This window comes from Dreissena polymorpha, chromosome 7 (assembly GCF_020536995.1).
Source record: "Dreissena polymorpha isolate Duluth1 chromosome 7, UMN_Dpol_1.0, whole genome shotgun sequence".
Classification (NCBI taxonomy): domain Eukaryota; kingdom Metazoa; phylum Mollusca; class Bivalvia; order Myida; family Dreissenidae; genus Dreissena; species Dreissena polymorpha.
This window is the reverse complement of record NC_068361.1, coordinates 24432066-24447833: the sequence shown is the minus strand read 5'-3', so window position 1 is coordinate 24447833 and position 15768 is coordinate 24432066. Positions and strand designations below refer to the sequence as shown.

General features: G+C 32.9%; 1 long non-coding RNA gene across 1 annotated transcript; it reads right to left on the bottom strand.

Annotated features, from left to right (window-relative positions):
- Nucleotides 1-7133: 7133 nt before the first annotated feature.
- Nucleotides 7134-10043, bottom strand: LOC127838929 (uncharacterized). The gene is made up of 3 exons (XR_008030041.1): nt 9478-10043; nt 8981-9161; nt 7134-8623 (listed from the first exon to the last, which is right to left on the bottom strand). It is a non-coding gene; the product is annotated as an uncharacterized LOC127838929 (long non-coding RNA).
- Between the last annotated feature and the right edge of the window lie 5725 nt (nt 10044-15768).

Here is a 15768-nt window from a genome sequence, read left to right as displayed (position 1 = left end):
CCAAATGTTTTTTGTTCCTAATTGTTTTCGTACCCAATTTTTTTTTCGTACCCATTTTTTTCGTACCGAAATGTTTTTCGTACCCAAATTTGTTCGTACCCATTTTTTTTTCGTACCAATCTTTTTCGTACCCAAATTTGTTCGTACCCAATTTTTTTTTCATACCCATTTTTTTCGTACCCAAATAAAAAAATCGTACCCATTTTTTTAGTACCCAAATTTGTTTCGTACTCAAATTTTTATTTGTACACATTTTTTTCGTACCCAAATAGTTTTCGTACCCTATTTTTTTTTGTTTCCTTTATTTTTTTGTACTCTAATTTGTTTTCGTAACCAAATTAGTTTTTTTTCCTGCCCATATTATGTTCGTACCCATTATTTCTTCGTACACAAATTTGTTCGTTCCCAAATTTTTTCGTACCCATATGTCGTACTCAAATTTTTTTCGTACACAAATTTGTTCGTACCTAATTTTTTATTCGTACCCATTTTTTTCGTACCCAAATAGTTTTTCGTACCTTTATTTTGTTCGTACCATTTTTTTTTCGTACTCAAATTTGTTTTCGTACCCAAATTATTTTTTTTTCGTACCCACTGCCCACATATTTTTTCGTACCCAAATTTTTGTCGAAATAATCGGCTTTCAATTTGATTTGATCTCCCCACTCATTCCATCCCGCGAAACCCTTAAGGTGTCGCAACTCTAGTATATGGAATGAGTGATGTATTGGACGTCATCATTGATGACGTTCATTCGAACGAATGATAAAGGGGGCTAAGTTTCATTAAGTTGAGGCATATAGTCGCGATTTGGGTCTCTTGAAAACTGGCCGAACACGTTTGCTGAAATTTGACATGTTTATGAACAAGAATGCGATCTACCTGTTGGCGTAGGCGTTATATCTATGAAAAATCTAGTTTTTGATTAAATCACGAAAAAGTGGTGGGGTTTTATTGTAAAATGAGTTCTCGCCGGAAGCCGATTCACCCCAGGAGACAATTCACGCGCTAGGCAATTCAAAATTGATTTTAAATAATACATAATGCGATTTTATTCCAAAATTAATTAATAATTTCATCTTGCGTTTAACATACGTTTTAGAAAATATTAACAAAACAAACAAAAACAAACAACCGTTAAATTTTATTGTTGTAAATATGGTAACCTGATTACATATCCACTAGCGTCTATGCATATTTACACATAAAAAATAGTTCGCAAGTAAGCAACAAACAATCACATTTAAACGCAAATTATTTAACAAAATATATAAATTTAAGCTAGAAATCGAAACTTAAATACAATGTCTGCACTAAAAACACAATACCAATAGTTTTTACATTAACACATTCGACATGTACATGTACTTCCAACAACACGCCAACCGCTATTTTCAAAGCGAATGTGTAGAGTAACATTTCAACAATAAAGACAAAATTGTTTGAACTGGAGTTTAACGTAGTGCGCAAATTGGAAGTGATTACAGTAATTTATTTTTCAACTTGTCAATCTCCGTAGTATACGTTTAGTTGTGAAATGTTAACGGTTTCCCCAAAAAAAACATGCCTTCGCTACGAAGTCAAAGTGGGTGGGGAACGAGACTGCTTGTGGATTTCGAGTTGCTGGAAGTTTGTAACGAAGCTGCTTTTGTGCAATATTCAGCGATTTTGCAAGCTGTGTGTTTGAAGTTGGAGATATATATTGCTGACATTAATGATGTTGTGTACGTTCTTGTGACCACCGATCTGCATATGATACCAGTGGGAGAGAATCCCGAATCCCACATAGTCTGCAACAGATGTTTCCTGGTCGAGTGGTTGGTAAGTTTCATCGTTATACATGCATATAACACATTTTACATTATTTGTGCTATTTTTGACACCCATTTTTCATGCTAATGAACCAACGGTCAGTGCCAGTAGTCCTACGGTCATTGACATTGGTCTGTGTGCTTGTTGAAAGGGTTTATGGACGTTTCGTGCCACTACCTGTTCGTGCCACTGATATTTGTGTTGAAAAGGGGTAGACGTTTCGTCCCACTGATAATATATAGGCGGATAGGTGTGAATAATGCCGTATAGGTGTGAATGATATTGGGGTGTATATAAATGTAGAAAATTACAACAATGTTGACAATTATAATTATAAATAACAAACAAATAAAATGATTTATCGTTAGTATACTAATATTTGTAAATAGTGTATTATATGCGATATACATAAAGCATAGTGTTGTTATTTTTTATGAATCATGTGTATGTGCTTGTAATAATAAGTTGGGTGGGCACAGTCATCCCGCGAATCCTGGTCTGCCAAAGCAAGTAAAGGCCCGTGCAGAAGTTCGTGATCGTTCAAAGAAGAGCGTATTCGAACCTGCGGCCAATATAGTGGAGGACGTCCTAAAAGAGATGGTTACGACAGAAGATGTCAACCTGCCGAAACCGGCAAACCTCGTTAGGGCTGCAAACAGATTCAGGTAGCATATGAGGCCCAAGGACCCAACAGATCTGAACTTTGAGGTAATAATATTCATAGTAATGATACTCATAGATACAATAATAGTTGTGTTATACAAATAATTATATTAATAACAACAATAATAGTAAAAATAATGGTAATAATAATAATTATTACAAATAGCATTTTATTACATTTTTTTTATTTTGAATGTTGACGTCGCATTCATCGGCGACGATTTACTGGTTGACGACGTGCGGGTGGGTGATGCGCGTCATCTTCGCGACGTCTTATCAGCTGAACCAGCTGAAGGAAGCCCGGAGATGGTTCATTGACGGGACTTTCAAGCTGGTAAAGCCCCCCTTTTACCAGCTGTCCACGATGCACGCCTTCGTGAAGAAGGGTGACGACACCAAACAAGTGCCGTTGGTGTACGTGCAGATGTCCAGGCTACGAAGGAAGACTATTTTAGTGTGCTGACATCCATCCACCAACGCCTGAGGCTGAAGAGGTCGGAGGTCCTATACTGAATGTGGTGATGTACATGCAACGGACGTGGATCCGAGGTTCAATGTGGACACCAGACAATTGGATAGTTATAATTTTAATATTATTATATAAAAACTATACATCATAGTTTACAACATATGTCTTTTTTCCAGGATGGCATCTCAGAATCAACGGTCGAGCAGGCCGTCTTGACCTAGGGTTTTACTTGCTCGTCCCCCTGTTGCGCCGTGAGGCAGAAACAGTGGATCTGACAATCCGCCTTGTGTCGGAGCACGCCCTGACTCGGGTACACCGGAAAATCTTCAAAGAAGTGCACGGGCGACTCTTCGAGATCTGGGAGAAGTACGAAGATGATGACAAGACAACTACTCAACTGCTGAGAGCGTGCAGCCATATCATCGGGCTGGGACCGAGCACAACCCAGGATGACATCCACGATGAGGACTTCTGAAATGCAATACATTGTATTTATGATTTGTGTATGTATATAATCGGATAGTATGCTGATGTATTTGTGTTTCTATATTTGTGCACTTTTGTATATGTGTATTAAAACAATGTTTGAATATATTTATGTAATCAATCTAGATATTGTCAAAATGTATGCATGCATTCACTTCTGATATTGTTAATGTCAATGTATTGCAGATGTTTGTATATATTAATGTAATCTCTGCCAACACAAGATAAACCTACAAGATTGGGTAGGATGCAATTTTTTTGTTTAAAATGTATGTATGCATTCACTTCTGATGTTGTTAATGTCAATTTATTGCAAATGTTTGAATATATTTATGTAATCAATCTAGATATTGTTAAAATGTATGCATGCATTCACTTCTGATATTGTTAATGTCAATTTATTGCAGATGTTTGTATATATTTATGTTATCTCTGCCAACACAAGATAAACCTACAAGATTGGGTAGGATGCAATTTTTTTGTTTAAAATGTATGTATGCATTCTCTTCTGATGTGGTTAATGTCAATTTATTGCAAATGTTTGAATATATTTATGTAATCAATCTAGATATCGTTAAAATGTATGCATGCATTCATTTTTGATATGGTTAATGTCAATTAATTGAAAATGTTTAAATATATTTATGTAATGTATGGTTAATGTATTATATGTAACATTTAAATTGACTCTTAAACAATCTTGAAATAAAACAATGTTGTTTTCCCATTGAACAGATGCTACAATCAAAGGTGCAAAAAGTTTCCTGTTATGATTTCACACCTATACGGTATTATTCACACCTATCCGCCTATATATTATCAGTGGGACGAAACGTACAATGCCCTCCTACACAAATATCAGTGGCACGAACTGGTAGTGGCACGAAACGTCCATCACCCGTTGAAAGTACACGTAGAAAGGGTTGTTTAGCTCCAATAAGCCATGTTGCTATTTTTTGGATAAAATTTATGGCAGTGGGCTTTTTTATCTTTGTGCAGCAACCTCTGCCGCCTCATTTTGTGAAAACATTAGTCGCACACTGTTCATATTGTGGTAAAAGGAGTCGCGCAATGATCAAAGTGAGAAAAATTGGTGGTGACTATTTAACATTGTGAAAAAAATTGTCGCGCATTGTTTAAAATTCCTAAAATATCAGTAGCAAACTTTTAAAAATTGTGAAAACAAGTGTCTCGCAATGTTGAAAATTGTGAAATATGAGTCGTGCAATGTTAAAGATTTTTAAAAATGAGCCTCGCAATCTTGACAATTATGGAAAAATAAGTTGCACACTTTTCAAAATTGTGAACAAATGAGTTGTGACTGTTGAACATTGTGAAAATAATTAATTGAGCATTGTTCAAATTTGTGAAAATATGAGTCTCAGTAACGACATCAGCAACCATATGCCACTCAGCGTAACAACATCAGCATTAGTCGCTAACTGTTGTGAAATGTGAAAAAATAAGTTGCACGCTTTTTAAAACATTGACCATTTGCATCGCGAATTCCTATAATTTGTGCAAAAACAGCTATCACTATTAATAATTGAGGAGAAAAAAAGTCTATTTTAAAAAAGTTTTCAGTTTAAACAAATTCGTAATTATTTTTTATTTAAAGTTGTTTACGGCCATTTCATATCACTATCATATTTTTTATAATGATATTGTGTGCCTGTCTAATTTGTAATTTGTTCAAGTTGTGCTATAAAGATGTTATTTTAATAATCTTTATTTTGACATTTTATCTTATGTTGGATTATTTGTTATATTTTATTATTATATAAAAATGGCATCGCATGAACCAGTAGTCATGGTATAAGCAACATTGAAGCCTAATATGCATTCATCTATTATTATTTGGGCGCAAATAATTTTACCGTGTGAAAACCTTACATAAAAATGCTGATTTTTTTCTTACTTGGTACCTGGCGACACACATTTTCAAGTCATATTTCATTAAATTTGGCATAGATATTTTTAAAAATGGCATCGTATGAACCAGTAGTCATAGTATAAGCAACATTGAAGCCTAATATGCATTCATCTATTATTATTTTTGGCACAAATTATTTTACCATGTGAAGACCCTACATAAAAATGCTGATTTTTTTCTTACTTGGTACCTGGCGACACACATTTTCAATTCTTTTTCATTAAATTTGGCATATATATTAATAAAAATGGCATTGTATGAACATGTCGTCATAGAATAAGCAACATTGAAGCCTAATATGCATTCATCTATTATTATTTGGGAACAAATAATTTTACCGTGTGAAGACCCTACATAAAAATGCTGATTTTTTTCTTACTTGGTACCTGGCGACACACATTTTCAAGTCTATTTCATTAAATTTGGAATAGATATTTTAAAAAAATGGTATCGTATGAACCATTAGTCATAGTATAAGCAACATTGAAGCCTAATATGCATTCATCTAATACTATTATTATTTGGGCACAAATAATGTTACTGTGTGAAGACCCTACATAAAAACTGCTGATTTTTTTCTTACTTGGTACCTGGCGACACACATTTTCAAGTCTATTTCATTAAATTTTGCATAGATATTTTTAAAAATGGCATCGTATGAACCAGTAGTCATAGTATAAGCAACATTGAAGCCTAATATGCATTCATCTATTTTTATTTGTGCACAAATAATTTTACCATGTGAAGACCCTACATAAAAATGCTGATTTTTTTCTTACTTGGTACCTGGCGACACACATTTTCAATTCTATTTCATTAAATTTTGCATATTTATTAATAAAAATGGCATTGTATGAACATGTCGTAATAGTATAAGCAACATTGAAGCCTAATATGCATTCATCTATTATTACTTGGGCACAAATAATTTTACTGTGTGAAGATCCTACATAAAAATGCTGATTTTTTTTCTTACTTGGTACCTGGCGACACACATTTTCAAGTCTATTTCATTAAATTTGGCACAGATATTTATAAAATTGGCATCGTATGAACCAGTAGTCATAGTATAAGCAACATTGAAGCCTAATATGCATTCATCTATTATTACTTGCGCACAAATACTTTTACTGTGTGAAGACCCTACCCTTCTCGAAAAAGTGCACTAAATGCGCATTTAATGCGCATTAAATGCGCTTTTAATGCGCATTAAAGCGCATGTTATTGGCACCGTATTTTTTGCTGAAAAAAATATGGTGCCAATAACATGCGCTTTAAAGCGCATTTAACTAAACAAGTGCATTTTTCTGTTCAAATAATACACTTTTTGAGTGTATAAATGCACTTTTGTGTGTATTTTAAAGTGTACTTTAGTGTTTTTAAGTGAATTAATACGCTTAAGTGTATTTAAGTGTATTAATTCGCTTACCGTTTTTTTTTGTTCCCCAAAAAGTACACTTGAAGCGTATTTTAAGCGTTTTTATTTACTTAGGAAAACATGAAAAAATACACTAAAATACGCTCTTGTGTATTTTTTGAAAAAAATACGCTCTAGTGTATTTTTTGAAAAATTTGGGGAAAAAAATACGCTCAAGTGTTTTTTTTTTAAAATACGCTCTAGTGTATTTTTTGAAGAAAAAAAAACGCTCAAGTGTATTTTTAGTGTATAAAGTGCACTTAAGTGTATCTTTGAAAATGTCTATTAAAAAAACATTCATTTGGATATGAAAAGTGGCCGGTTTAAATATGATCTGAGAGAACAACAGCAAATAAACTTTGAAATAAACACATTTATTCACATAAATCATTTTAAAATAAACAAGTAGTTAAGGCCATTCTATGGGTGCTTAAAAGCTTTTCCGCTTTCCTCTGCAACTGCTTCCCCCTGTCCCTATACTTTTTGGTTTACATTGTTCCATACAAAGAATGCATTGAAAAAAAACATGTCAATATACAATTTTTTCAAACAATATCACAATAAATAACAATGGCAAATAAAATATGTTGAAAGACAAAGACATACATGTAGGCTTACCAAATTGTCAAATAGCAAAATAGTTTTTTTTAAATCTTTCTCAATCCTCACATGGTTTTTAATATTGTTAAAGATTTTTTCTTGCCAAACTTGTAATGTGGCGCACAAATTATGTAAGTTTTTCGAGTTTATATGAAAAAACCTAAAATGACATCAAAGATAATTCGTTCTTATTATTAAATATATAAGCACTATGGACATGAAAGCACATTTGAGATCTACATAACTTTCCAAACTTGGAAATATATACAACCATTTACAACTATTTACTCACAAGTTATCTCAGTTTTAACTATAAAGGGGACATATCAACAGCTAGAACAGTATTTTATAGTCTGAAATAGATTTATTTATTAAAAATAACGTTATAAATAATTTCTAAACACAAACACTTTCAGAGGGTAAGAGAGACATTCGGAGGCCGTGGGAAAATCTTAGGAGTGACACAAATTCAAATAAACTTGTAATGTGGCGCAAAAATTATGTAAGTTTCTTGAGTTTATATATCTAAAAAAAATACATTAAAGATAATTCATTCTAATTATTAAATTTATAAGCATATGGACAATGAAACGCACACTCGCTAGGTTTTGGCAAACAATAACCTGCTCAGTAAGTTTTTGTGGGTTTTTGGCAAGGTGGTTTCCTGTGGGTTTAAACACTTTTTTGTATTAAAGTATGTTAAAGTCTTTTACAATTTTGTGCTGATATGTTTCAGTAAAAAAAGTAATAGCCCCATGCAGTTTTAAGGGAAAAAAACACAATGTGCAGGAAAATCATCTTTATAACACAAACAAATATGAACATAAGAATTGTACACTTCATTATAAAATGAGGCATTTGTGGAAGATTGTATGGAAAAAACGATTAACCGCAGTGTTCCGCAGTGGGTCAATATATTTAGATCGCAGCTGCTGCAGAGAACTAGGTCACAGCCGTTGGGGGTACCTGAACCGCAGTGGCCGGAGGAACCTGGACTTCAGCATTTGGAGAGACCTTGACCGAATATGGTGGTGGGACCAGTATTCCAGTACAGCAGCCATTTGAGAACACGACCGCAACCGCCAGGGGGACCTGGATGGCAGCCAGTGCCTAGACCTGATCTTGGCAGCTGGAGGGACCTGGAAAGCAGCAGGCGAGACCGGAAAAGCAGGGGCTGGAGTGACATCTACCACTGATGTTGCTTGTGTCCTTCTCTTCTTAAGGATCTTGAATGCGTATTGATCTGCAAAAGATAAACATGATATCACACACTATCAAAAGGGCGAGGCATTCTTCATACTTGTTAAATTGTAAGGTTTTTGTTTCACTTAACTATGAAATATTGCTGTAATGGTAATCTTGTTGCAATTATAATTAGAAATTTAAATCAATGCAAGTTTGTTTGCTTGTTGTTTTTGTTTGTTTATTTTTGCAATTTTTTAATCCTGTGATCACATGTGACTAAACTCTTATCATCAAAGAAATAGCGTTTTGTAGACAATACAGTTTGAAAATGAACTAAGATGCGTGGTCTCATTTGGCTGTCTGGACTGGCTGGAAGTGTGATGCATTTTAAATGCAATAACCTGTATAGTTTTACCTCTCAACAAATCCAGCTTTTCTTAGTCAAGCACAGCCCACTCTCCTGCTTCACTCTAGTTGGCCAACTCTTGAAGGGTAAAAACCTGGTGTTAAAGTCCATACATCAGTCAGTATCCCCCTGTTTCTTCCTTTTTTAGCAGGTGATAATGCACATTCTTTCCTTGGGGCAAGAGTTTTACCTTTAAAATCAAAATATAAAAGTTCTCATTGAAATATGAGGGAAAGAAGTCCATTCAGTAATGACCAGACTTAGCTATAAATAAAGTTTAAGATGACAATAACCATAAAACACAGCCATAATAATTCACTGTACACAACATTAACACTTTTTAATTTGTATATTTATCTATTTTTGTTTCAATTGGTGTTAGTTTTCCTTAAAATTACAATGCATTTACTTATCCTTATACCAGAGACAATACATAAACATGATAATGATCATAATTAATTCAATGAACTTAATTAAAAAAGGGATGTAGAAATAAAAATACAAACCTGTTACAACTGTTCTTCAGTATCCAGCCACAAATGGACCTCCTTTGATTTACTACATTGTAGTAAATACACTTTGTTTTCATCACACAATACTTCATGCTGACAGTATTTCAAGACATTTGACACTACAAGTACAATTTAAAATCTTAATTTGCTAAATCATGTCTAAAAATGTAGCTCATTATCAGTTGCTGACACCTGCTTGTTTAAACAAATTTACTTCCTGTGCCCTAAACCAATCAAAAGTGGCTTGTTTTCAAAACAAAAACTATCAACCAATCAAAAGTATGCAGATGATATGCACCCCTTTGTTAGGCATTGCTGCATCACTGATAAGAGATTAGTGTTTATGATGCATATTTGATTTAATTGGGGGAGAGCTGATCTTTTATCTGTTGTGTCAGCTTGAGATATATCTACTGATAAAGGCAAATTTCAACACCAAAATATTTATGGAATAATACACATCACTGATAACAATTCTTCTCTTTGTGACCTTAAATTGAATATCATTACTGAGAAATGACAATCTGTTTATTGTTTATGAAATCACAAATTACAATACATGCACATAACCCTTAGCATATTATATTTATTTGTGAATATTTCAATTTTACATACTGAAAGGTGTTAGAAAATTATAATTCTATTATAAATATTATTTTAATTGCCTTTAAAAAATGTGTTTAGTAGACAATGTGGTAGATATTAATTTTATTTGGGTTAAATATCAGTATAAGAAATTTGAGAAAATATAATTTAAATATTAAAAATATTGAAAGTGTCAAAAATATTATGTGGGCTTGCCAGAAGCCCACATAATATTTTTGACACGTTCAATATTTTTAATAAGTGACCCACAGCCTGATTTAGTTGAACTTGTGCTTTTTAAAGCTGTTAAGCATTGTTGTTAAAAAATTTATTATGAATAGTATTATTTTCTTGATGTTTTCAAATAATCAATAAACATTTGATAATGTCATACATAACACTTGTATTTGTGTTGTTTTTGTAAATACTACATAATTTTTACTACTAATATATAATGTATGAAAAGTATAAAATATGTTCAGACCCAGAAAATATACACTTATTAATACACTTAAATACGCTTAAATTGAAAAGACACACTGTCTTGGAAAAGATATAGTTAAAAATACACTTCCATTGAAAAGACGCACTCAATCATATAAAAGTACAGAAAAAATACACTTGGCAATTCAAAAGATTATGAAAAAACGCGCTCTAATTTCGAAAAATACACTTTAATGCACTTAAGTGTACTTTTAAAACGAAAGACGCAGAAAAAATACACTTTTTTGGAGAAAGCGCAGAATAAATGCACTTCTTAAAGTGTATTTTGTTAAAAAGCGTATTTTATTTCGAGAAGGGTACATAAAAATGCTGATTTTTTTCTTACTTGGTACCTGGCGACACACATTTTCAAGTCTATTTCATTAAATTTGGCATAGATATTTATAAAAATGGCATCGTATGAACCATGAGTCATAGTATAAGCAACATTGAAGCCTAATATGCATTCATCTATTATTATTTGGGCACAAATAATTTTACCGTGTGAAGACACTACATAAAAATGCTGATTTTTTTCTTACTTGGTACCTGGCGACACACATTTTCAAGTCTATTTCACTATTTTTGGCAGAAATAATTTTACCATGTGAAGACCCTACATAAAAATGTTGATTTTTTTCTTACTTGGTACCTTGCGACACACATTTTCAATTCTATTGCATTTAATTTGGCATATATATTAATAAAAGTGGCATTGTATGAACATATCGTCATAGTATAAGCAACATTGAAGCCTAATATGCATTCAATTATTATTATTTGGGAACAAATAATTTTACCGTGTGAAGACCCTACATAAAAATGATGATTTTTTTCTTACTCGGTACCTGGCGACACACATTTTCAAGTCTATTTCATTACATTTGGCATAGATATTTATAAAAATGGTATCATATGAACCATTAGTCATAGTATAAGCAACATTGAAGCCTAATATGCATTCATCTATTATTACTTGCGCACAAATAATTTTACTGTGTGAAGACCCTACATAAAAATGCTGATTTTTTTTTTACTTGGTACCTGGCGACACACATTTTCAAGTCTTTTTCATTAAATTTGGCATAGATATTTATAAAATTGGCATCGTATGAACCAGTAGTCATAGTATAAGCAACATTGAAGCCTAATATGCATTCATCTATTATTATTTGGGCACAAATAATTTTACTGTGTGAAGACCCTACATAAAAATGCTGATTTTTTTCTTACTTGGTACCTGGCGACACACATTTTCAAGTCTATTTCATTAAATTTGGCATAGATATTTATAAAATTGGCATTGTATGAACCAGTAGTCATAGTTTAAGCAACATTGAAGCCTAATATGCATTCATCTATTATTACTTGGGCACAAATAATTTGACTGTGTGAAGACCCTACATAAAAATGCTGATTCTTTTCTTATTTGGTACCTGGCGACACATATTTTCAATTCTATTTCATTAAATTTGGCATATATATTAATAAAAATGGCATTGTATGAACATGTCGTCATAGTATAAGCAACATTGAAGCCTAATATGCATTCATCTATTATTATTTGTGCACAAATAATTTAACCGTGTGAAGACCCTAGATAAAAATGCTGATTTTTTTCTTACTTGGTACCTGGCGACACACATTTTCAAGTCTATTTCATTAAATTTGGCATAGATATTTATAAAAATGGAATCATATGAACCAGTAGTCATTATAAGTATAAGTAACATTGAAGCCTAATATGCATTCATCTATTATTATTTTGGGCACAAATAATTTTACCGTGTGAAGACTCTACATAAAAATGCTGATTTTTTTCTTACTTGGTACCTGGCGACACACATTTTCAAGTCTATTTCATTAAATTTGGCATACATATTTTTAAAAATGGCATTGTATGAACCAGTAGTCATAGTATAAGCTTCATTGAAGCCTAATATGCATTCATCTATTATTATTTTTGGCACAAATAATTTTACCATGTGAAGATCCTACATAAAAATGCTGATTTTATTCTTACTTGGTACCTGGCGACACACATTTTCAATTCTATTTCATTAAATTTGGCATATATATTAATAAAAATGGCATTGTATGAACATATCGTCATAGTATAAGCAACATTGAAGCCTAATATGCATTCATCTATCATTATTTGGGAACAAATAATTTTACCGTGTGAAGACCCTACATAAAAATGGTGATTTTTTCTTACTTGGTACCTGGCGACACACATTTTCAAGTCTATTTCATTAAATTTGGCATAGATATTTATAAAAATGGTATCGTATGAACCATTAGTCATAGTATAAGCAACATTGAAGCCTAATATGCATTCATCTATTATTATTTGGGCACAAATAATTTTATTGTGTGAAGACCCTACATAAAAATGCTGATTTTTTTCTTACTTGGTACCTGGCGACACACATTTTCAAGTCTATTTCATTAAATTTGGCATAGATATATATAAAATTGGCATCATATGAACCAGTAGTCATAGTTTAAGCAACATTGAAGCCTAATATGCATTCATCTATTATTATTGGGGCACAAATAATTTTACTGTGTGAAGACCCTACATAAAAATGCTGATTTTTTTCTTACTTGGTACCTGGGGATACACATTTTCAAGTCTATTTCATTAAATTTGGCATAGATATTTATAAAATTGGCATCGTATGAACCAGTAGTCATAGTATAAGCAACATTGAAGCCTAATATGCATTCATCTATTATTACTTGGGCACAAATAATTTTACTGTGTGAAGATCCTACATAAAAATGCTGATTTTTTTCTGATTTGGTACCTGGCGACACACATTTTCAAGGCTATTTCATTAAATTTGGCATAGATATTTATAAAAATGGCATCGTATGAACCAGTAGTCATAGTATAAGCAACATTGAAGCCTAATATGCATTCATCTATTATTATTTGTGCACAAATAATTTAACCGTGTGAAGACCCTAGATAAAAATGCTTATTTTTTTCTTACTTTGTACCTGGCGACACACATTTCCAAGTCTATTTCATTAAATTTGGCATAGATATTTATAAAAATGGCATCGTATGAACCAGTAGTCATAGTATAAGCAACATTGAAGCCTAATATGCATTCATCTATTATTATTTTGGGCACAAATAATTTTACCGTGTGAAGACCCTACATAAAAATGCTGATTTTTTTCTTACTTGGTATCTTGCGACACACATTTTCAAGTCTTTTTCAATAAATTTGGCATATACATGTATATTAATAAAAATGGCATTGTATGAACATGTCGTCATAGTATAAGCAGAGAAGCATAATACGCATTCATCTATTATAATTTGGGCTCATACAATTTTACCGTGTTAGCACCATATATCAAGTTGCAGATTTTTAAAATATTCGCCACATGCCCAAAGGCATTTTCATTAATATCTCAGAAAAATAGACCTATATATTAATACACATGGCATCTAAAGAACATTTTATCATAGTTAAACATGGTTCCCAGCCAACCTGGAAATCAGGGAAATCTGGAAAAAGACTTTCACTTTCACTAACGCCCAGTACAAATATATGGACAGAATGATTTTTTTATTTACCGGTATGTGGGTGTATGTTGGCTCCACTTCACAAGATACAGTCATTGTAGTTTAATTGAAAAACGCATCTTACAATGTGAGATGAGTTCTGGGTTTAAGCCCCAGCAGTGCCCTATCATGTGTGATATACAGAGCCATTATGATTAAATATACAGTAACACAGTTATCTTTTTAAACAATACAATTAAATATAAGGAATAATGTTAAAGGGGCATTGCTGCTTAGCCATTTTTGGGATTGTATTGTGATTTTTGGCCAAATTTGACACTGAATAACAGGGTTTATACATCCCAAGCATAGATGCTTCTAAATTTGTAAAAAAAAAACAAGTCGAAGTGTGCAGAATTTTAAAAATTTGCAACTTTCTGATGTCTAAAGGTCATTAAATGCCACTCAAAGTTTACATTTTTTGTACAAAATTACCCATTTTGTGCTGTCCATTATTGGTTGATGTTTTACGCTGTCTGGTCCAAAAACGCTCATTCTGTAGCTTGTTAATTTGGACTATAACCTATAATGTGGCCAAGTTTCAGCATATTCGACCCAGTGGTTCTGATTTTATACGCCGTGCGTAGCTTTTATTAGTCCACATCCGGTTTCACCGGAGGGGATTTATGGTTTGTGCTCTGTGTCCGTCAGTCAGTCAGTCTGTCACACTTTTCTGAATCCTGCGATAACTTTTAAAGTTCTTAATATGTTTTCATGAAACTTGAAACATGGATAGATGGCAATAAGGACATTATGCACGTGATTTCATTTTGTTCCTACGTCAAAAATTCTGGTTTCTATGGCAATAAATAAAAAAATAAAATAAATTCTGACAATGGTGGAGCCGGTAGGGGACAAATTTGCTTGACAATAGTCTTGTTGAGTATTACTCACTGACTTATGCATATGCGCTCTGCTGTTTTCGGAGAATACCTGAGGTATTGTCATAGCCAGCTCATCGTGTCGTGTCGTGCCTTTTCGTTCCCACATTTTCTTTCCCAAAATTTTCGAACCCACATTTTTTGAGTTCCCACTCATTCCATCCCGCGAAACCCTTAAGGTGTCGCATCTCTAGTAGTATGGAATGAGTGATGTATTGGACGTCATCATTGATGACGTTCAATCGAACGAATGATAAAGGGGGCTAAGTTTCGTTAAGATGAGGCATATAGTCGCGATTTGGGTCTCTTGAAAACTGGTTGGTAACTTTTGCTGAAATTTGACATGTATATGGATAGGAATGCGATCTATCTGTTGGCGTAGGCGTTATACCTGGGAAAAATCTATTTTGTTGATTAAATCACGAAAAAGTTTCGCAAGTTTGACAAAACCGGAATTACAAAATGCGGTATGTGGATATACCGAAATCCCTACCGAAATCTCCGAAATCAAACTTTGATAAAAACAATGTTTCATTAGTGATTTCAGTGTATTTCGCAACAATCTATATTAAAATACGCAGTTTTTCGATAAATAATCAATATTAATTGGGGATTTCGTGGGATCTCGGGGATTCCTGGGGATTTTGGTAATTACGGGAATTTCGGTATTTCTTCTCACCCGTCAAAATGGCTGATTTCGCCTGAATGAACGCTAAGAAAAGTATTTACAAAATAACATCATCACAAACG